The 22,948-nt window shown below is 46.3% G+C and overlaps 1 protein-coding gene across 2 annotated transcripts in view; it reads right to left on the bottom strand.

The window, feature by feature from the left end:
* CRACDL (CRACD like) overlaps positions 1–22,948 on the bottom strand; it is a 134,916-nt gene that overhangs the window by 75,989 nt on the left and 35,979 nt on the right. Inside the window, exon 1 of one of the 2 annotated variants that reach the window (XM_019485092.2) lies at positions 4,536–4,762. The exons of the other annotated variant lie outside the window; for it this stretch is intronic. The gene's annotated coding sequence lies outside the window, so the exon portion shown is untranslated. Of the gene's footprint in view, positions 1–4,535; positions 4,763–22,948 lie in introns of those variants that run through there. 2 annotated transcript variants of the gene reach the window in all.

The raw sequence follows: 22,948 nt of genomic DNA on the forward strand, positions 1-22,948 counted from the left end.
AAGCCCCGCCTTGACCACTCCTATGCTCGACAAATTTACAATGGCTGATTTTTTTTTTAATTCTCCTCTCAGGGTGGAGATGATAAGATTTATATGCACAGCAGCCAGGGAAGGCTGTATTAATCAGGTTAGCATTAACTCTTTATAGTGCTCCTGTCCTTCACCCTATTTACCTTGTCTATATAGTTCAAGGATGCTTGAACTTCAGCCCACAGAGCTGTGTCATCACACCTGCAGGGCTCCCCAGGCATCCAGAAATTAGCTTGATTCTATTCACAGCCAGTTCAGACCAATTTGTTTGCATGTCAACATTCACCTTCATCTTGATGTTCACTTTTCTTGGTGTTTACCCGTTCCCTGATATATTTACAGACAGAAATCGTATCCCCTCCTTTTGGTAGACAACACAAACCAATTTTTGTTTTAGTCTCCTCTTGTAAAACAGACTCCATCCCCCTAAACATCTTCATAGCTCTTCCTTGCACCTGTTCAAGTTTAAATTAATCTTTTCTGAAGATGGATAACCAGAACTGTACACAGTACTCCAGGGCTAAGTACAGACAGTCAAAAAGCCTGAGGGTGAACTGATTCAGTCTTTACACGTTAGTCTAAACTGCAAAGATTAAACTGAGAAACAACTGGACACACATTTATCTTTGATTCAGGAAATGCAAGCACATGTCTGCAGTGGCTCAGGCCAAAGCTGGCAGGTGCTAGACCGCAGCCCTCTGGCATTTCCTCTTCCTGCTGCCCCCAAGATCTCTGGGATTTGCAGTCCAGCATCACAGAAGCAGGACTCTCTATGGTTGCTCATCACTTCTTTCTGCTTCCAGGTGCCTCTGGGATTTCTAATCCACAGTCACAGCCAGCAATAACTTTCAGTAAGTTTAGCAGGGCAGCTCTGTACTCAAGGCAGGGTTTACACCCCTCCCTGACCCCACACCTTAGCCAGGGTTTACCTGAGGGGGACAGTCTCTGCCTCTCTCCTGTCCCCAAACTCCTCTTTGCTGGAGCAGACACGACAGCCCAGCCTAGGGCTGGAAATCATGTCAGGGGACTCTGATTTAACTTGAACCAGGAAGGGGTCTCAGACAGAAGTTTCATAAACTGGTTTGACCCAAATCAGCTAAGTCTGATACTACATTCAAACAGGTTTATCTTAAACTAGTTTCAGCCATTTTGAAACTGGTATGTGTGCACTGAGCTTCTGCACTGTTACAGGTTGAAATCAGTTTCTGATTACTTAAACTGGTTAATGTGTAACTTCTGTCCCTAGCCCAGATGGCCTAAATTACCTAATGGTTGCTTTTGGCTTTAAATTCTATGATTTATCTGCCGGAATGATATGCGTAGGCTCATAAAAATCATCATTGTCTAATTCTGGACCCTTCTCTAGTAAAGACGCTGGTGAACATTTGTGGAAGGGTTTGTATGGCCAGGGGAAGTGAAGTCCTATGGCTATGTTCCCTTTCCAATAATTTCTTCATCTCATACCACACACTGGGATTCACAACTTTTCTGTGACTTCCATATGCTCTTGACCTTTGTTGTTAATGAAATGACAATATTCTTGCATATTTTCACTCCTCTCCCCAATGATATATACAGTACTCTCAAGGCCTGATTTTTCAACTGTCCTGAAATCTATGACTAAGTACAGACAGTCAAAAATCCCAAGGCTGAATCAATTCAGTCTTTGCAGCTTAGTCTAAACCGCAAAGACTGAACTGAGAAACAACTAGACATACATTTACCTTTGATTTGGGAAATGCAGCTACATGCCTGTGGTGGCTCAAGCCAGAAGCCAAGGGGCACTAGAGCATGGCTAACTGGCTATGTGTTCACTTCCTTTTCCTGCTGCCCCCAAGGTCTCTGGAACTTGCAGTCCAGAATCACATCAACAGGACTCTGCAGGGTTGCTCATCACTTCCTCTTCCTGCTTCCAGGTGCCTCTGGGATTTGTAGTCCACCATCACAGCCAGCAGTAACTTTCAGTAAGTTTAGCTGGGCAGGGCACAGCAGGGCAGGGCAAGGCAGCTCTGTACTCAAGAGAAGGGGGTTTAATTCCCCTCCCTGGCCCCACATCCCAGCCAGGTTTTGCCTGGGGGGTAGTCCCTGCCTCTCTTCTCTCCCCCTTCTCCCCTTCAAACCCTTCTCTGCTGGAGCAGACAGCTCAGCCCAGCCTAGGGCTAGAAAGCATGCTGGGATGCTGGGGGACTTCAATTGAATTTGAGCCAGAAAGGGGTCTGGGACTAAAATTTCATAAACTGGTTTGACCCAAATCAGTTAAGTCTGATACTACATTCAACCAGGATTATCCTAAAACAGTTTCAGCCATTTTGAAAATGGTTTATGTACACTGAGCTTCTGTTCTTTTACAGGTTTAAACCAGTTTCTGATTACTTAAACTGGTTTATATGTGACTTCTGTCCCTGCCCTATGTGGCCATTTCCACCTCTGCAGTTACAGCAATCGCAATGTTGGCCTTTTGCATGCATCTACAAGCTGGCTATCAAAGGCTCAAAGCTACAGTGAATCAAGGCACAAGACACTGACTGCAATTTGATGGCATTCTTGAAAAATCACCTTCCTTTCCTTATTTTTTTAAACATTTCTGGAGCATGTGAAATGCACACCACGAGGCAAAGAGCAGGATGTCCTACAGAGCATCAGAAGCTGACAGGGAACAATCACTTAAGAAGGAAAACTTTGTCATCAAGGAAAAACACAGAACTTGGGACAGCTTAATTTTTCAATTCCTCCGCTATCTTTTGAGGCCACTCTCCAGGAATTCCAAAGCCACCTCTTTCAGGAGAAGAGCCTGCTCCCCCTCCAAACTGCATCATCCTGCAGACATCCACAAAGAGTTGTTGCAGATCTTGACAGGGCTAAAGAAGCTGTGCCCCTATGCAACTCTATGATCAACCACAACATGTGCAGAATTTACTATATCTGGTGGAAGGCAAATTGGGAACTTGCAGAAGAAAAACTATGAAAAGCTATAGAGCTAGAGACAGCAAGGAAGGCTGAGAGGCAGGGGAGAATGACTCAAGCAAACCAACTGGAAAGCAATTCCCTATGTTCAGCTAAAATTTTCCTCTTTATCTTCAGCATTGGTGGCGAATCTGCTCCACCCATCATCTGCACCTCAGCTATTATGCCATGATACATCTCCTTTATGGGAGGCATTTTGAAGATTCTCCTACTGGAAAAACACAGAAGGATCTATTAAAGAGTACCCACGTCAGTCACTCAGTCTCCCCCTCCTCTTCAAGCCACCTTAAGCATACAGCTGTGGAAAGTTACAAACTCTTTTTCCAGTAACACATCCTGATCCACAGAAGAGCAATGACAAAAAGATATGCCCTTGAAAAGCACTAAAAAAATGCTTTATGTTTTCAGAACCTATCATTTGAGTACATATAATACTGATGATAATAGATTTGGGATCCAAACTTTAGCTTTTAGACATCCAGGTCAACATTTTCAGAAGGGCCCACCTTATTGAATGTTAATCTTAAGACCTTTTTGACCCATTTTTGTGAACAGCACTAAAAACATGAATTGAACTGCATGGCTAAGCATTTCTAAAAATCAGGTCCTGCATGTCTCAGACTGAGCACTCAAATTGAGGATCTTCAAATTGAGAACATTTTGAAAAACTTAAAGATTTCAATATCCATTACTCAGAATGCAGGGAAACCATTATATACTGACACAAAAGAAATTGCAAATGCATGCTTGGCAAATACAGCAAAGATATAAGACTAGATCTACAGCTTTTGTGATTTGGCATACTTCCGCTGACGTTAATGGAGCTCTGCTAGTTTACACTATGTTGTGTATATGCAGCTAAATTAGATTCATCGTCTGTACAACTTTGGAGGCATACATGGGTGAAATATGAAAAAAGTATTTTTCTGTGATAAAGCTATCTTTAAGAAAAGTGACTAGGTACAAAAGTATCAAACGTGCTGGCATATATTTCATAATGTTGGTGCTGGTTAAAAATTTAAAAGAAAGGAGGCTACCACAAGAAAGGCAAAATAGTTCATTTCTGAAGATTTTGGAGAATATATAGTTTTAATTTTCACCTTCAGTTATAAAAGATTCCACTTTTACTCTAGCATAGTAAAAATAAAAAGCAGCAACACATTCTAAGCAGTATAAAAACAGAGTGTATTTGTGATTGCAAATAACACTTAGTAAAGCCCCCTCTTCTCCATTTGATAAACACATTACAGTACAAGGACCTTGAAACCAACAACTCTAAAACACTTCAGGATATTTCATTAATTCTTTTTCTTCTTTTTTTAACAACAGATTAACTAGAGAAGTTTAAAGGTTGTTTTCTGAGCAACTCATGGCAACAGCTCGGGTTTCCTCCTAACTTGTTTTCCTGCCCTCTAATGAAACTTCGAGGCAGCTCCTTATTTGCACAATTTAATGTGTGGCTATACAGCCAAGGAACACATCACATCACTAAGAAATCAGTCTTCAAGGGAATCAGACAGAAATTCTCTTTAATTACTTACCTGTATATATTCTTGTTTTGACAGGTTCAGTGTAGCACAAAAGGTTACTGCTGTTTCAATAACAATCCCGCACATTGTGGAAGGTCTAAGTACTACACAAAAACAACACGGGTGCTGTCAAGTTTACATGTATTTAAAGGATTTTGAAGAAGTCTACGTTCAATGAGACTGGAACAAGGCCTTCTTCACCTCGGGAACAACTGGACACTGCACTATGCTATCCTTCTTCCAAAGTAGAAGTTAGCAACAACACCCCAATTGCTTTACCAAATGATCCTTGTATGTGAAGCAGAATGATTCAGTCAAAGGAGAAAGCACCACTATCCCCAAGTTGCTAGGAAACCAAGGAGGGAGTTCCTGACCTGAATACTTAGCTGAGTTTAAGGCTGCCCAGGAAGCACTTGGGTTCTTCTTTCTTGAAATGCCAAATAGACAGAAGTCCTCCAGAGCAGTTATTAGCAAGAACTAACACCATCTGATGCAAGTAAAACAATAAATCTACTTCTACAAACAGTAAGGCGCTACTCATGAAAGTATTCAGCTTGCTTGCAAAAATCTAGAGGTAGTTGTTTTCTGTTCTGTGCAAAGAAAGTTGGAGAATTTTTACTTTTATAATCACAGATCTCAGTCTCGCAGAAGGCAGGACTGGGTGGCACCTCAGAGAGTAACTGCTTCCAAGAGGCATGAACCTTTACAGGCAACAACCTACTTTATCAGGTGCTATGAATAGGTCCATTCATAGCATCTGACAAAGTAGTTATTACCCTCAAACACTCAAGCTTCTCTGAACCAGTTTCTAAGATGCCATCCTGCCCTACCTTCTGCCTGACATCAGATTAACCACCCTAGAACCCTGTCTCATTAATCTGAATGTCAGACAGATTACATTTTATATGCAAGTGCAAAAAAAAAATCTAACGTTAATTAATGCATGCATTGTTAGAATGGTAACATTGAAAATTGAAAAACAAAACCCTAGAAAATTCCGAAGTACTCATAGCTAAATAAACTGGCCCAAATAGCCCTCTCTGTATCTGCTGAAAGTAGTATATTTTAAAAAGCAAAACCAATCATCTGGAATACCACATGTATGCAATTCAGGAAAATCAGTATTGCCATAAGAAATTATTTTTGCATTTCCTAATTTGTAAATATTTGAAAAGTTACCACTATGCCATTCTATTATTTATTATATTCTACATGACGTGGTATAGGGGTGACTCAGTAATCCTATCTCTGAGTTGAGAGCAAATGGGGAAGCCTTTCTACACCAGAGCACAATTAGCTAGGAGGGGGAAAAAAAATCAGAGAGCAATTTAGGGACCCATTTCCCAGTAGTTCTGACATTTTTCTATGGGCACCAGTATACCCTATAATTAAACTGCAGTCTAATCATCACAGTTAAATTCTTCTGAAGGGGCATTCAGGGCATGGAAGAGCAGAAGGGTTGACTGGGTATTTTTGAAGAGGCTGACTGTGACTTTATTCCCTCCCCACTTCCCCTACCCCAGATGTGTTCCTCTTATTTGTAGGTGTCTGTATCTGGTCATGCCCATTTCAGGTATGTGAAAAGTTTGTGTTATTAATTCTTTGTGTGGTATTGTAAAACATTACTAATTTTGTTTATTTAAAATAACTTGTGGTTTTTCAAAACTGGCTAAGTATATACTTTCCACTTACAGACTAATGACCAAACTTCAAACTTCAGCCTTTAATATATTTGAAAGGAGGGAAGGCTGGGGGCTAGGGAAAGAAAGCAGAGCAGCCCTGTTGTCTATTATACCATGTAAGGGAAAAGAAACATGGTATAATAGACAACAAGGGCAGTCGACCTACAACATATACAGCCAGCCTCTGTGTATGGCACACAGCAATCGGGGATGGGACGGGCAGCATAGCGGCAGGTAAGGCAGAAAGCAGAGCAGGCAGATCAGACAGGGAATGGGGATCAGAGTGACATTTGGGAAGGGTTAATTTGTGGCACACAGGGCTAATTTGTGGCACACCTACCAAAAAAGATTGGCCCTAGCTGGTCTACAAGGTTGCCCAACTGGCGACCCAAGGGCTGCATGTGGACCAGAGGCCATGCTCTGCCCCAGCAGCTGCCTCTCCCATTGCCATGTGATGGGGGTGGTACACCGCTGGTATACTGTGGGGTGGGGGAAGGCAGTGCATAGTGCAGCGGGGAAGGAAGGGCATCCCATGGGAGCCATTCTTGTAGCAAGAGGCCTGGGGGCTGCACACCTATACTGCATGCAGCCCCCAGCTGTGTCACAGTTGGACAGCCCTGGTCTACAATGTGGAAAAGCACCTTCTATTCTTGCGCACATTAGAGATCAGAAATCTGTTTTCTTTTCTGTAAGACATTTGGCAAAATTTTGAGGCTCTAGACATTTTGTTTTGTTTTATTTTGTTTTTCATTCAAAGACAAAAAAACCCTAAGATGAAACTTTCCACTATAACCAAAACCCATTTATCATAAGCAAAAAAACCTCAAAAGACCTTTGGTGATGAACTTCTAACCAGCTCTAATTTACTACATCCAAAATATGAGAAGTAATTTTCCTTAAAATTTATTTTTAAAAAATCACTTTGGAACTTTGGATTGAGACTAATCATGGAAAGTGTTAGCTAAAAGTTTTTGTAGTAACTTACATGCAAGTGAAACCAAAAACTTTTAACAAAATTTGTTTCACAACTTTCTCGGACTTTCTACTGTGGAACACTGCTGAAAGACAGCAGAAATGGAAAAGAACTGAATGTGGAATCAGAAAAAATATATGCCTTAAACTTTGATTATTTTAGTTATAAGATGACATAACCGCTTTGTGGAGAATTGCTGGCTCTGTACAGTAGAACAGATAAGGGCAAGTGTTTGTTCTTTGTAACTCTTCTGCAACTGCTTCGCGCACCGCGGCCTTGAAGGTAGCAAAAAAGTATGTACAAAGTAGATTTCCAGGTGCAAGAAGGAGGTTTGTGAACTAACCTCACCTCCCCCATAAGTTCCCATCCTGATTACAGCAAAGAAATAATGAAGTAATATTATAGCCGCTTTTCATGATAATTTCACTATATGATCACGTGAGTTGTAAGCGACTGTTAAAAAGTATATAAGCCTCCTGATTTTGCTCTTGGGGGGGGACCCCTTCCAAGTGCTTGGGAAATCCATGTCACTTTGGAATCCCCCCTACAGCTGTAGTTTCTTTTGAATAAAAGCTTCTGCTGACCTGACCCAAAAGTACTCTGTGTGTGTTTCCACGACATGAACATGTCACAGTCTTTGCAAACATGTTGTTCAGTCTATATTATCACAACAAAGTATGTGCAGAAAGACTCCTTTAAGCAGGTAATTGTATAGGGCTAGATTCTGTGGTCTGTTTAAGCTATGTTCAACATAGGATTAGAGTGGGGGCTGAATAAAAAGACTTTAAATCATATCTGAACCCCTACGAACCTCCCCCCTATAAAAATCCTGAAACTAGTTATGGAATTGTTCTATTCAAGCAATAAATTAGGCAGGCCTGAGAGCAGAGGAATAGTCAATGCTCAGACACATGCTTAAGTACCTTTCTGGATAAGAGCCAAAAAACCTCTCTGTATTGACTATAAGAGAATTATGATGTTTTCACTCAATTCTCATCTCTCCTCTTCTTGCAGGAATAGGAAAAACTCAATAACTATAATAATGACACTCGAAAGAGGCCACTTAAGTTTCCAAATGAAATATCTTACAGATGTCTTGGCAGACATAGCAATGATATTTGAACCAAGCTAGATTTTTAAAGAACAACAGTATAAAAGAATTCTAGATAGCCATGCAACATTTGGAGCAGGTGGTACACAAACATCGACAACTTGGAAAAAAAAAATCTTATTTGCTATAAAATAAAAAGCTGGTATGCCTAAATAGAAACAAAACATGTATGTCAACTAGTTCTATTCAGGAATCTACTAAGATTACATTTTAAGTAGCCCTAAACCAGTGCGACGAAGCCATCAGAAAAGTCAATGGCACTTTATCGTGCATCAGCAGATGCATGACGAATAGATCCAAGGAGGTGATACTTCCCCTCTATCGGGTGCTGGTCAGACCACAGTTGGAGTACTGCATGCAATTCTGGGCGCCACACTTCAAGAGGGATGCGGATAACCTGGAGAGGGTCCAGAGAAGGGCCACTTGTATGGTTAAGGGCCTGCAGACCAAGCCCTACGAGGAGAGACTAGAGAACTTGAACCTTTTCAGCCTCTGCAAGAGAAGGTTGAGAGGCGACCTTGTGGTTGCCTATAAGTTCATCACAGGGGCACAGAAGGGAATTGGTGAGGACTTATTCACCAACGCGCCCCCAGGGGTTACAAGAAATAATGGCCACAAGCTAGCAGAGAGCAGATTTAGATTGGACATTAGGAAGAACTTCTTCACAGTTAGAGTGGCCAAGGTCTGGAACGGGTTCCTAAGGGAGGTGGTGCTCTCCCCTACCCTGGGGGTCTTCAAGAGGAGGTTAGATAGGCATCTAGCTGGGGTCATCTAGACCCAGCACTCTTTCCTGCCTATGCAGGGGGTCGGACTCGATGATCTATTGAGGTCCCTTCCGACCCTAACATCTATGAATCTATGAATGTATTTTAATAGAATCCAGAGTAGTTACCCTAGGAAAAAAAATCAGGTGTAGAGATCATGTGTCCAAAGTTATCCCAAGGTAGCTGTTTGCTCAACAGAAATAGGGTATTGCTGGTTTCCCTGCAACCTACTGCAGTAATAGCACATAGAATTTAAGTTCCTCCAGGACAGTTGGTCCTTTGTCTGTTTTGGACACTAGCAAAACTTACAAGCAGCATTAAAAAATGACCTAAGTGACACCAGTGAGTGTCCCCAGTGTTAGTATGTCATATTTAGGTCATAAATTTATGTTCTGTGCAAATAAGATCGAGAACAGACTTAATTTTGTTGCAATAAATTTGTTTCATAAATGTTGTCCCAGACAATATTCCAGAATTCAGTAACACGATAATCAAACAGAAAATTAGAAATTATAGAAAACAGTAGCAAAAAGGGGAATGGCAAATAAATGCATTCAGTTGCGAGGCCTAAGATGGGGAACAGAAATTTAAAAGACACAAGTAAGGGAGATTTGAAAAGAAATAGAGAATTAGTGAGGCTCAGAGAGAAAAAGATATTCAGTAGGCATGCATTTCAGATGTGAACAGACTTCAAAACGGTGGCCAGTCCATAGAAAAGAGTGAGAAAAGACGGTGACTATCCGAACAGAAGGTTTAAGTGGAAAAGAAAAGGGAGAAGGCTGTCAAAGTAGGTTGAAATAAACCCAAGGGGGGTTTTATGTATATATAAAGTATCATTTCCATATATAGTCAGGAGGACAATTGTGATCTGGATCTCAAAGTGAATGGGGAGTCAATGGAACCCTCTCACAACAAAGTAAGTGCCAAAGGTAGGTGGCAGATCCCATTTCCATGCGTGATCAGAAGATCAGTCTGTATGGTCAGGCAGTACCCAGCCACTGAGGGAGGCATCTACACATTCAATTAGTGCAGCTGAATAAGTTCTGGAACAGTTTGTGTCAGAGTTTATTGCTCCCAGGTGTAGCACTTATACATGAGCCCAGGACCTCAGCATATTGAGCTGGGGTAGCACAGCCCCAGCTGGCAAGGGAGTTGGGGGTGTCAGCCTGCTAGCCCAGAACTGCTCTGTCCTAACTAAATGTGCTGTGGAGGGACCGGCTAGGGCACAAGGGTGTTATAGGAAGAAGCTAGCCAGCAGGCAGCCCCTCCACTGTAGCACCCCTGTACCCGTCAGCCCTGATTACCATCTACACTTGCGCTGTGGTGCGCTATATAACTCCACCATGGGATAGTACTTGGTGTCAGGCAGTACTAACCTACAGCAGAGTTAATTAGTTTACTACACCTTAATAAGGGCACATGTAAAAATGGTGATGCTTTACTGAGGAGCTAATTAGTCAACTTTGCAGTAAAGCGCACATGTAGATGCTCCCAGGCAGTTATCAAGGATGCCAACTGTGGTATTTATAGCATTCTTCAAATCCAACTGATGTTAACATTTTCCATATTCACCATTTATACAATGATGGGTGAGAAAACAGGAGAGTAGCTTTAGAAAAAAAAATAGGGCAAATCTTCCTCTTGTGTAAACTGGCACTGCGTTTGATGTACACCAGCTAGTGACCTGGCCAAAGGTTCTGAATTATGAGAAGATGACAGACAGGAAGGAATTCCTCTTCAATGGCTCTTTCATTTGAGCCCTACCTCTGCTCTAACACTCGCCATTAAACCAATATTGGACAGTATTGAGATCTGAGTCTCCTTTCCAAAAGGAATAGTTTATGAAAAATAAATCTTGCCAATGAGTACATTTAGAGTCCTGAAATTTAAAGACATGGTGAAATGAATGTAATTTGGAAAATATGCATAACTTATTGAGAGGTATCTATGGAAGATGTTGAATTTTAGCTGATTTTTTAAATGAAATCTTCGTAATTTCTCAAGCAGGAAGCAACTTTGACAACCTGAAACCTGAGATAGTGCTCCTACCTTTGTTTAAGGTAATTTGCATCATCACAGAACCTCACAGGAGACCTAAAAGACTCCTTACCAGCTAAGAACTGCATGCTCAGAGGAGTTTTCCATCTATTTACTCCTCTGTGAAATCCTATGAAATATGAACTTTCATTTCTACCCAGGAGAACTTTTACAATCTTATCTCCGATGCCTGATGAAGGGTGTTTGTGCCCAAAAGCCTGCAATAAAAGAAATATTTTTGCAAAAATCTTGTTGATCTAATAAAAAGCATCACCTCTGCCACAAGCCCTGATACATTTAAAAAAAAGAGATCTCAGTAAGTTAAGTGCTTCGTAAAACAGGCCATCTGAAATAGCGCTCTTTCACAACTTCTAAAGATTAAGATCTGCTGTCCCAATATCCATAGAAAGATACACCTTTACAATAACTGAGATATTGCATACTCTAGCCATATGAAAGCACAGATAACTAATTTTTCTAGGACTGAAAATCTAGAATGAGCCACATGAAGCACTGATTCACACTGATGAACTGTAACCAAGCAACACTGCCATTTTCTCTCCAATCTATTGTTAATCTGACTTGGAAAGAATAGTTGCTCTTGTCTATCAGAAGAATAGCACTGAAAACCTGCCAAACCCTGAGCACCCTAATTAAAGGATTCCACTATTCTACTGCTAGGTATAGCAAATCTTTAAACAACATTTAATAGGTATAGGATGTTGCTCCACTCTTAATAAAAGGATAATGCTTGATGGCAGCAAATACATTTCTGGTTCTCTATTGTAAATAATCCTTACAAGTAAAGTAGCCTAAATTTACTTAGCACAAGCACTGAAAAGTAATGAATAATTCATACAGTCATAGAAAATAAGGGTTGGAAGGGACCTCAGGAGGTCATCTAGTCCAACCCCCTGCTCAAAGCAGGACCATCCACAACTCTTACCATCCCAGACAAAGCTTTGTCTAGCTGGGTTTTAAAAACCTCTAAGGATGGAAATTCCACCACCTCTCTGGGTAACTTGTTCCACTGCTTTGCTACCTTCCTCATGAGAGAGTTTTTCCTAATATGTAGCCCAAACTTCCCTTGCTGCAACTTGAGACCATTGCCCCTTGTTCTGTCATCTGCCACCACTGAGAACAATTTAGGTCCATCCTCTTTGTAACCACCTTCACGTAGTTGAAGGCTACTATTTAAATCCCCCCTCAGTCTTCTCTTCTCCAGACAAAAAAAGCCTAGTTCCCTCAGCCTCTCCTTATATGTCATGTGCCCCAGCCACCCCAAACCATTTTCATTGCCATCTGCTGAACTCTTTCCAACTTGTCCACATCCCTTCTGTAGTGGGGACACAAAACTGAACACAGTACTCCAGATGTGGCCTCACCAGTGCCTAATAGAGGGGAATAATCACTTCCTTTGATTTACTGGCAATGCTCCTACTAATGAAGTCCACTATGCCATTACCCTTCTTCACAAGAGCAAACTGTTGGCTCATATCCAGCTTATTGTCCACTTTAACCCCTAGGTCCTTTTCTGCAGAGCTGCTGCTTAGCCAGTCAGTCCCCAGCCTGTACCGGTGCATAGGATTGTTCCATCCTAAGTACAGGACTTTGCACTTGTCCTTCTTGAACCTCATGAGTAGACCTACTGAATTAATGGCAGAAGTGGGAGGTGTTGTACATAGGAAGGGGTATGGCGGGGGGGCACATGCCCCCCTGAGATTGGCTCTTGCTGGCCAGGGTGTGGGGGTGCTGAGAGAAGTGCCGGCCGGTGCCCCCCCTAAGACTTGTGCTGGCTGGGGAGTTGGGGTGCCAAGAGAAGTGCTGGTGGCACTTCCCGTTTTGTCACCAGTGCTTCCACGGTCAGCAATTGGCTGTTGAGGGACTCCCCCCCAGTTGGCAATCAGTCGCTGGGGACCCCCCCCAGACTCAGGAGGCACCAGTCGCCCATGGTGCTGTGGCTTCTTTAATCTCCCACCACTGATTGACTGGATGGCCCTGCTGTTTGCAGCCTGCTCACTGGCAGGGAGGCAAAAATGGCGCCACATTTAAAACTGTGGTTTTAGCTTCCCTGTTGATCAGGAGGGAGCAGCAAGGTCCTCCACTAATCAGCAGTGTAGGGGGGGAGACAAGGTGTGAGGTGTGCATGGGGGAACATGCAAAATTAAAGGAGCTGCCACACACTCTACTTCTGCTGTGAATTTGGTAGGTCCCTACTCATGAGATTTCTTTTGGACCAATCCTTTAATTTGTCTAGGTCACTCTGAATCCTAGCCCTACCCTCCAGGGTTATCTACTACTCCCCGCATTTTGGTGTTGTCTGCAAATCTACTGAGGGTTCACTCCATCCCATCTTCCAGGTCATTGACGAAGATATTGAACAAAACCTACCCCAGGACTGACCCCTGGGACACTCCACTTGATACTGGCTGCTACCTAGACACTGAGCCATTGATTGATACCCTTTCAGCCTGATGATCCAGCCAGTTTTCTATCTACCTTACAGTCTATTCATTGAACCTGTACTTCCTTAGCTTGCTTGTAAGAATGTTGTGGAATACTATATCAAAAGCTTTGCTAAATTCAAGGTATATCACATCCACTGCTCTCCCCGCATACACAGAACTAGTCATTTCATCAGGTTGGTCAGGAATGACTTGCCCTTGGTGAATCCATGTTGTGGATGGAGAGAGCGATGAAAAATAAATTCTGGGTTTTTTTAGCACAATTATTAAATGTCAAGAGAAAATAAAGACAAGTGGACTTTCTTACTTGCTGACACGAACTAAGCTGTAACACCACAGATGTTACTCTGAAGGGAACTGAGTACTTAAAAAGTACTCCAAGAGTGGTATTTACTTAGTTTAAGTCTTAAAGTCATAGCTATTTCATTAGAGAATGTCTGATAGGGATATTAGTGTGATAAAAAAATTCTTTATTTGGACATGTAAATTAATCTTCCTTGCAATAAAGCAGATCCCAAATAGAATGTTGCTCCTTTCAGCATTAAATTTTTAAGTCATGTCTGTGTCCTTATCCTGCTTAAGGCCACAGTCCAGAAAGCAGGAAACAAAGTCCATGTGTAAAATGTTCAATTGTTATCCCTTACAGGAATAATAAGTGAAGAAGATATATTCTGTCAATAAAACTGTCTAGTTCTGAAAAATGTGAACGCTTGTGGTCTGTCATTATCCCGTCAGCTCACCAGCAAAGAAATAAAATGCCCAGGCAGGAGATAAGAGTCAATTCTCTCTTTTATTTTTGTTTTGTCAACTTAAAAGACATGCTAGCCGTTGGTTATATTACTCATCTCTTGTAAAACCTAAAGTACAAAAAGAGAGCCAATATCCCCTAGTCCTCTGCACTCTAAAAATCAAGCTACCAACAAGAACAGGAAGTACTGCATTTATATAAATTACAGCTCTCCTGTTTACTGACTTATGCTCTTCTTTTAGAGACTCTAGATTTTGATCAAAATATAGACCATAAGGGCATCTGTACAACTGCATGCACCACAGCACTGGGCGCTTTTAAAAGCACCTGGCACTGCAGCACATGCAGTTGTATAAGTGGCAAAATGTGCGTCAGCACTGAGAAAATGGTGGTGGCGTGCTTTTGATCTAAAACACATTGGAGGTGTTTTAGTTCAAAAGCACACCGCTGCCAGGTTCTGCATGCTGACGTGCGTTTCGCCGCTTATACGACTGCACATGGCACAGTGCAGTGTGCATCAGCTTGCACGCAGAGCAGACTTAATCGAGTCTGTTTCAATCTGCTGGATCTGCAGCACGTCGCGGGACAAAAAGGTACAGGCAATCCTCAGACTTACAACACAATTGGTTCCTGAAAACTGCTTCTTAAGTCGAAACGTCGTAACTCGGAACCAATTTTCCCATAGGAACAATGTTATAAATGGGGGATTGGTTCCTTTACAATGGTCATCACAGCTGCGTCCAGCTGGTAAGTCTGTTGTGGTGGGGGGGAGGGAAGGAACAAGGTGGGGCAGATCAATGCCCCTACAGTGAGAGAGTGATTGGAACTGGGGCTGGGGCAAGCGCTGCTGCTTGCCGCCAGTCCGGGAGCTGCTCATGTGGCGGGTTATCCAGTGGCTCTTGCCACTGGCTCCTGCTGGCAGTCTGGGAGGGCAAGGTGTGGGGGCGTGTGCCCCAGAATCTGCACGGCTTGGGTGGGGCTGGGGCTGCGCGCCACGCGGAAGGTGCTGGGAACGGGGCCTATGTCCCTCCACCACTTGCCCAGCTGGCATGGGGTCGGTGTGAGACTGAGCCACTGCGACAGGAGTTAGCCCAGCCTCCCCATGCCTCCCAACGAGCAGTGGCTTCGCCCTGGCTGCATGAGTGGTGGCAGGGCATGGGAGCGCGTGTGCTTCCGGATCGGGGTGGAGCGGGGGCTATGGTGGGCTGCAGCAAGTTTTCAGGTGGCAAATGCCCCCTGACTCATGCTCTGCTGCTGCTTGCCCAACTGGGGCAAAGCCACTGCTCATCTGGGAGGTGTGGGGAGGCTGGGCCAGCTCCTGCCGCTGCATGCTGCTTATCTGGAGACAGTACAGCAGCTCAGACTTGCACCAGCCCTGTGCCAGCTTGGTGAGAGGTGGGGGAGCATAGCCCCCACTCCCAGCATCTTCCACCTGGAGTACAGCCTGGTGCAGCCCCAGCACCGCCTACCCCGTGCAGATCCTAGGGGACATGCCTGCCCCCCATGCACTTCCAGACCAGCAGCAGCGGCAGCAGCGAGAGCTGCTGGATAAGCCACCACATGAGCAGCTCTTGGACCGGCAGCACACAGAGGCGTGAGCCACCCCAACCCACTCCCTGGGTAGTGCTTGCCCTAGCCCCAGTCCCAGCCCCAATCACTCCCTCGCTGCGGGGGCATTAATCTGCACCCCCCAAGTCTCCTCCCGCCCACCACAACAGATTTATCAGTTGGACATAGCTGTGTTGACTGTAGTAAAGGTGAAACCAGCATGGGAACCTGAAAACAGGGTGCCAATGTCATAAATGCCATTTGTCATAACTCGAAAAGTCTTAAGTTAAGGACTGCCTGTATATGTTTTAAATGCCCTAAGAGACTTGTGTGCTGTCATCCCTGTTTTATGGTTCAGAAATGTGGACCACATATGCTAGGCACATCCAGAGACTGAACAGCTTCCACATGAGATGTCTGCCTAAGATCTCAAAAATGAAGTGGGAAGACAGAATACCAAACACTGTGGGCATTTATACACATATGTTTGTCTGCTCCAATGTGCTAGAGATCCGGCACATTGGAGCAGACTCAATTAATTGAGCCGAGATATGCAGTGCTGCTTCACATCCATTTTTATAAATGGTGAAATGCTCATCAGTGCTGAGAAAATGGCAGCGGTTCACTTTTGAACTAAAACACCTTCAATGTGTCTGAGTTCAAAAGTGCACCACTGCCATTTTCTCAGCCCTGATGCGCATTTCACCATTTATACAAATGTATGCACCACAGCACTGGGCACTTTTAAAAGCACCCAGCGTTGCAGCACAAGTATGTGTACAAATGCCCAGAGGTACTAGAACATGAAGGACTGACACACTTAGAAACCACTATCAAGAAGAGAAGGTTGCAATTGATCGGCCATATCCGGAGAATAGGAAAAGACCATTTCCCCAAGAATGCTTTTTATAGTGAGATTCAAGACGGCTCTAGAAAGTGGGATAGCCTTCTATGGCAGTACCATGATGTATGCATAAGTTATAAAAAGTCATTCAACATCAACATAGAAAGCTGGGAGGAGCCCACCGAATCTCATCCAATCTAGAGGGAACATCTGGCACTGGGTACAGCTCAATGTGATGCACCTTTGATCCAGAGGATGGAAGCAAAGCAAGAAAAAAGAAAGTAGCATGCTGTAAATTTGAACTTCAAATCAAACAATACATGGATCTGTGAAACCTGTAACAATCTGTGTCACTCTCAAATTGGTCTTGTCAGCCACAAATAGATCAATCCAACATCTGGCTAGACCTACATGTACACCATGATCCAGTGGATCAACGGTTGCCTATACCTATAGTTTTGACCAAACACAAAACAGCACACCTACCCTTTTTCACTGCAAGGTATACCCCAGAAAGTAAAGTAACAAAGTAGCATAGTATTGTTTTATAAGCCAGGAAGCCTTAATAACTTTTATGTATTAATTTTTCCTTCCTCACTTACATATCAGGTAGGGGTGTGTGAAGCAGGCCCTATTCGATTTAGATTCAGCCCAAATCAGGGACAGTGATTCGATTAGTTGATTCGGATCACTGTCCCCGATTCAATTCAGTTGAATCCGAATCTGAAGATAAGATGCTGATTTAGAGAATCAGGGATTTGGACATAGGCACAGCTTTAAATGTTTTTTCTACATACCTTGAGGTAGCAGGTGCAGCTTGTGATCACTGCAATGCTGGGGTGCATGGAGAATGCCACAGGAGTGTGGGGGGGTGAACCTGAAAGTGGACCGAACGTACTTCTGGTCTGCTTCCAGGTCTGCCGGGGAGCATGCTGGGCCCGCCCCCCCCCGCACCTCCCTGGCTCAGTGACTGGCTGCAGGGGGACCCTAGGTGTCCCCCCAAGACCCAGGAGGCACCAGTTGCTGAGCCAGGAGGACACAGGGGGCCGGACTCCCCAGTGCACTCCCCAGCAGACTCGGAAGTAGACCAGAAGTGCTTCTGGTCCACTTCCAGGTCCGCTGACAAGTGTGCTGGGGGAAACTCCATGCACCCGCTGTGCTTCTGTGGGACACTCCATTCATGAGCCCCTACTACCTAGAGGTAGTAAACATTTAAAGCTGTCTCTATGTCCGAATCTCTGAATCTTTCCGAATCTCTCAGAATCAAGTTGGAGGGTTCCAATTCAATTCGGAGAGATTAAAGGGTCCTCTGATTTGATTCTGATTCAGAGATTTGGCCACCGAATCAGGACGAATCAAATCAGGGACCAAAGCTTTGCACAGCCCGAATATCAAGCCTAAGAGATGCGACTGAAACACTGAGAAACATTTTTTGTCAGAGTACAGAAACACATCAGATTTAGCAATGGCTTTCACAATTTTGAAAATATATTAGGTCACTGTGGAGCCCGTGCCTCGCTCCGCCTGGCCTATCGGGGTGTGGCCCCTCCCCTCAACTCGCCTGCCACGACTTGGATGTAATCGGTTACGTTCAGAGGGGTCTCCAGTGGAGATCTTTATCCTGGGTGGGACCTCCCGATAGACGGTGTTACTCACGGTTACGGGACGCGGTGATCCACGGGGCTCCGCCTCCCCTACACCCCGTCCACATGCCAACCGCTGGGCAATGTTGTCCAGATGTTGCCAGGCCCAGTATGATGGCCCCTGACTGGTTCCGGTCGTCCTCCCTCCTGCTAAGAGGGGTTTCTCCTTCCTCCTTCCTTAAAGATAATACTCCTCCGCACCAGGGGGAGCTGGTGGGTGCTTCCCCTGGTGCCAGCCCCCTCCCGGAGCCTCCGCTGTCTCCCCTCTCCTCCCGTCCGCAGGGCGCTCCCCTGCCTCCTGTGCGTTTGCCGCTTCAGGACGCTGAGAGAGTGCCTTGGCGTGCACTCTCTGGCTGCCTCTCACTTGGCTGCCGGCGGCAGGCTTCCCGCTCCTGCCTACGCTGCCTGTTCGAGACCCGCAGACGGGGTCCTCGCTGCCCCGTGTGAGAGCCTGCGGCACAGGCAGCACACCCGTACTCTCTCTCCCTGGCTCCCGCGCGTTCCCTGTTCTGCCGGCGTTCTTAAATCCTCCCGCCGCTGGGATTGGCTCAGCTGTTCGCCGCGCGGGGAACAGCTGTTGCCAGAGCCGGCGTAATGGCGGCTCGCAAGGCCGCGGATGTGGCTCTTCCTCCCGCTGCCCCTCTGACGGTGCGTATGCCCTTCTGGGGGCTTGCTCTCGGGGTCTGGGGTCTGTGGGTTCCCTTTGCTCCCCCTCGCTCGCCTGTGGGGGCGCTTCGCCGCCACAGACCTCCCCCCTTAAGTTGCCTTGTGGCGGCTGATTTCCTTTCATAACGGCATGTGTCACCTGTGGCTCCTCCCTATGGATGTGGCCCGTACCTTCCTCTGCGTCGTCTGCGCCTCCCCACCTGGACAAGAAGTCAGCCACAAAGTTATCTCGGCCCGGACGGTGTATCACCGTGAATTTGAATGGCTGTAAAGCCAAAGCCCAGCGGGTGATCCTGGTGTTCATACTCTGTTTCCGTGTTAACCACTGTAGTGGTGCGTGGTCTGTCACTACCACGAATTCCCTCCCCATCAGGTAGTACTTAAAATATTCTATAGCCCAGCGTATTGCCAGGCACTCCCTTTCAATGGTGGCATACCTGGTTTCTGCATGACTGAGTTTCCTGCTGGCAAAGGCAATTGGGCGCTCCTCCTGCCCGTGTTTCTGCAGTAACACTGCTCCCAGTGCCCGTCCGGATGCATCCGTCTGTAAAACGAAAGGGGCATTAAAGTTAGGCGTGTGCATGACAACGTCATGGCGCATTGCTTCTTTCAAATTCTGGAAGCTTTTCCGCATCCCCGGTGTCCATTTCAGTGGCGTCATAGCATTCCCAGCTAACGCGTCTGTAAGCGGTGTGGCAAGCGTCGCGAAGCAGGGTATAAATCGTTGATAATAGTTAACGAGTCCCAAGAAGGAACGCAGTTGTTTACGGGTTCTCGGTTCCCGGAACTGCCTTATAGCTTCAATCTTATCTGTGAGTGGCCGAACTGTCCCTCGGCCTACTCGGAACCCTAGGTATGCTGTTTCTTTCCCTGCCAGTTTACATTTCTTCGGGTTGGCGGTCATCCCTGCCGCTCGGAGTTCCCCCAGGACTGCTCTGATGTCTTGGAGGTGTTGTCGCCAGCTGGCAGAAAATATAATGATGTCATCAATGTATGCCGCCGCGTATGCTGCGTGGGGTGCCAATAGGTTGTCCATCAACCTCTGGAACGTCGCAGCTGCTCCGTTGAGGCCGAAAAGCATCCGCGTGAATTCGAATAGGCCCCATGGGGTCCCGAAGGCTGTTTTGGCACAATCCGTGGGCCGCATCGGGATCTGCCAATACCCCTTTGCCAAATCAAGCGTGGTTATATACTGTGCTTCCCCGATTCTCTCAACGAGGTGAGTAACATGTGGCATCGGAAAGGCATCAAACGTAGTCAGGGCATTGAGCTTCCTGTAGTCTATACATATGCGCAATGACCCATCCGGTTTGACGACGGGGACTATGGGGCTTCGCCATGGGCTGCGGGACGGTCGAATAATCCCTTGTTCTTGCATTTTCATGATCTCTTGCCGTATTTCCTGTTGCCACCGCTGCGGTATCGGCCTCCATCTCTCCCTTACCAGTGCTCCCTGAGGGGTCCTGATCTCATGTTCTACTCCCGTTACTCGCCCCGGGATCTCTTGGAACACTGCCCTAAATTCCTCTATCAAAGCTAGCAATTCTTGCTGTTGGTGGTGGCTCAACTCCTTGCCTGTCTGTACTGACCCCTCCTTCCCGGGTCTCCCTAACTCGGGACACATCGGTCCCAGGTCCTCCTTTGCCTCCTCGTCTAGGGCCAACCAGCCCTGGGGAGTTTTCCACTCCTTGAGCAGATTTACGTGATAAATCTGCCGCTCCCGGTGGTGACCTGGTTTGAGCAACTCATAATCCACGGGCCCTACTTGTCTTACCACGGTAAATGGCCCCTGCCACATAGCTAGCTGTTTGCTGGAGGAGGTTGGCAGCGATACCAGAACTTTGTCCCCCGACTGGAACGTCCGCATTTTCATCTTCTGATTGTAACGCCTTTCCTGTATGTCTTGGGCGTCCCTCAGGTTTTGCCTGGCGATCCGTTGGGCCGTGGAGATTCGGTCTTGTAGCTCCTCCCGGTACCTCTCCGCTGATACCCCCAAGCCTATTGGCTTTTCCCACTCTTCCCTTACGATTTGTAGCAGCCCCCGAGGGTTATGGCCATACACTAACTGGAACGGGGAGTACCGGGTTGACTCTTGCGGTGCGTCCCTTATGGCGAACAGCAAGGGTGTCAAGATGGTATCCCACCTCCGCGGGTCCTCCTGGGCACACCGCCTGAGCATTCGCTTGATGGTCTCATTTAACCTTTCTACCAAACCGTTAGTTTGGGGATGATAGACCGAGGTCTTTAGCTGGGTGATGCCGAGGGTTTTACATAAGGCCTTCATTACCCCAGACATAAAGTTTGTTCCCTGGTCTGTGAGGATCTCCTGAGGGATGCCCACCCGTGCTATCCACTTAAGAAGTTCTTCTGCTACTCGAGTGGCAGTTATGGACCTTAGTGGTACGGCGTCTGGGAAACGGGTGGCATAATCCACCATCACCAGGATATACTTGTATCCGTTATGTGACTTGGGAAGGGGTCCTACTATATCCAGGGCGACCCGCAAGAAAGGTGTCTCTACTATTGGCATGGGCTTCAGGGGTGCCCTTGGGGGCTTCCATTCCTGGGCCCTCTGACACTCTGGGCATGTGGCCCCCCACCTTTCCACATCCTCTTGGAGCCGAGGCCAAAAGAATTCTTGGGCCAGCCTCGCCTGGGTCTTGTTACGTCCCAGATGGCCACCCAGGGGTGAGTCATGGGCCAGTCTCCACACCACTTGGCGGAGTGAGGTTGGGACCACTAATTGTCTCCCCCGTACGGTACCCTCCTCACCCCATTGGACCCGATATAATAGCCCCCCTGTTACCTCGAAGCCAGGCCGCCCCTGTGAGGGTCCTTCCCCGGGGTCGGCGTCCCACATCCGCTGTAGTTCCAGGTTCTCACGTTGTGCCCTGCGAAATTGGGCCGGGCTCACGAGCTGTTCCAGGTCGATGTCACCTGTCATTGCCTCGTTGCAACGGGCTGGGCCCTCGCCGGCCCATCCGTCGCCCCTCTTGATCCGGTTCCTCGCCTCCTGCGTAGCCCTCACTCGCTCAAGGACGGTATAGAATGGGCCCCATTCTCGGCCTATTATCATCTCACATGCCAGGGTCAGGGCAATTCCCACTCAGAGCTCTCCGCTAAATTCCATTACCCTCAGCGGGACATAGCACGTTTGGAACCGCATCTCTCCCCCTAGTATGCAGGTCATCGTCAGGGGCCCCTCACTCTTCCGTTCCCTCTGCGGAGCGAGGTCTGCCCGAAGTAGGGAATGGGAACACCCCGTGTCCAATGTGGCCTTAACCATCCTGTCTCCAACCCATGCGGTTACTACGGGCCGGTTCCATCCCTCGTTCTGGGTTGCCGACCTGAAACTGCAATCCATGGGTTCCCCTCTCTCTGCCTCTTTGCCTCTATCCCGGGAGGGTGGATATCCTGTAGGGGTGCGACTCAGTTCGCTCAGGCCTTCCCCACATTCACGGGAGATGTGTCCATTTTGCCCACAGAGGTAACACACCACCCCTTTCGGTGGCCCTCGTTTGGCGACCGTTCGCCTTTTCCCTTCACTTGTGGGTCCCTCTTTCGTGGCTCGGGGGCCTCGTCCGTATCCCCGTTCCCTTTCCGAATTCGCAAATGCCTCCGCCAAGCGAAGTGCCTCCTTGCTAGTTTGCGGCTGGTGTCTGCGTACCCACCTCTGGGCATCCTCTTCCAAATCCCATAGGAATTGTTCTAGCAGGATCTGGTCCATCATGCCTGCCCGGTCGAACTTGCCGGGTGGCAAACATTTGTTAAGCGAGTCGCTTAACGCTTGCAACAACCCCCGGGGTCGCCTGGCCTCCTTTGACTTTCGGGCTCTAAAGGCCTGGCGATGGCTTTCAGGTGAAATCTCGAGCCTGTAGAGGATTGCCGCTTTCACTGTCTCGTAATCACGAGCTTCTTCCCTCGATAGCGCTTGGTAGGCCGCT

This window comes from Alligator mississippiensis, chromosome 1 (assembly GCF_030867095.1).
Source record: "Alligator mississippiensis isolate rAllMis1 chromosome 1, rAllMis1, whole genome shotgun sequence".
In the NCBI taxonomy this organism is placed as follows: domain Eukaryota; kingdom Metazoa; phylum Chordata; order Crocodylia; family Alligatoridae; genus Alligator; species Alligator mississippiensis.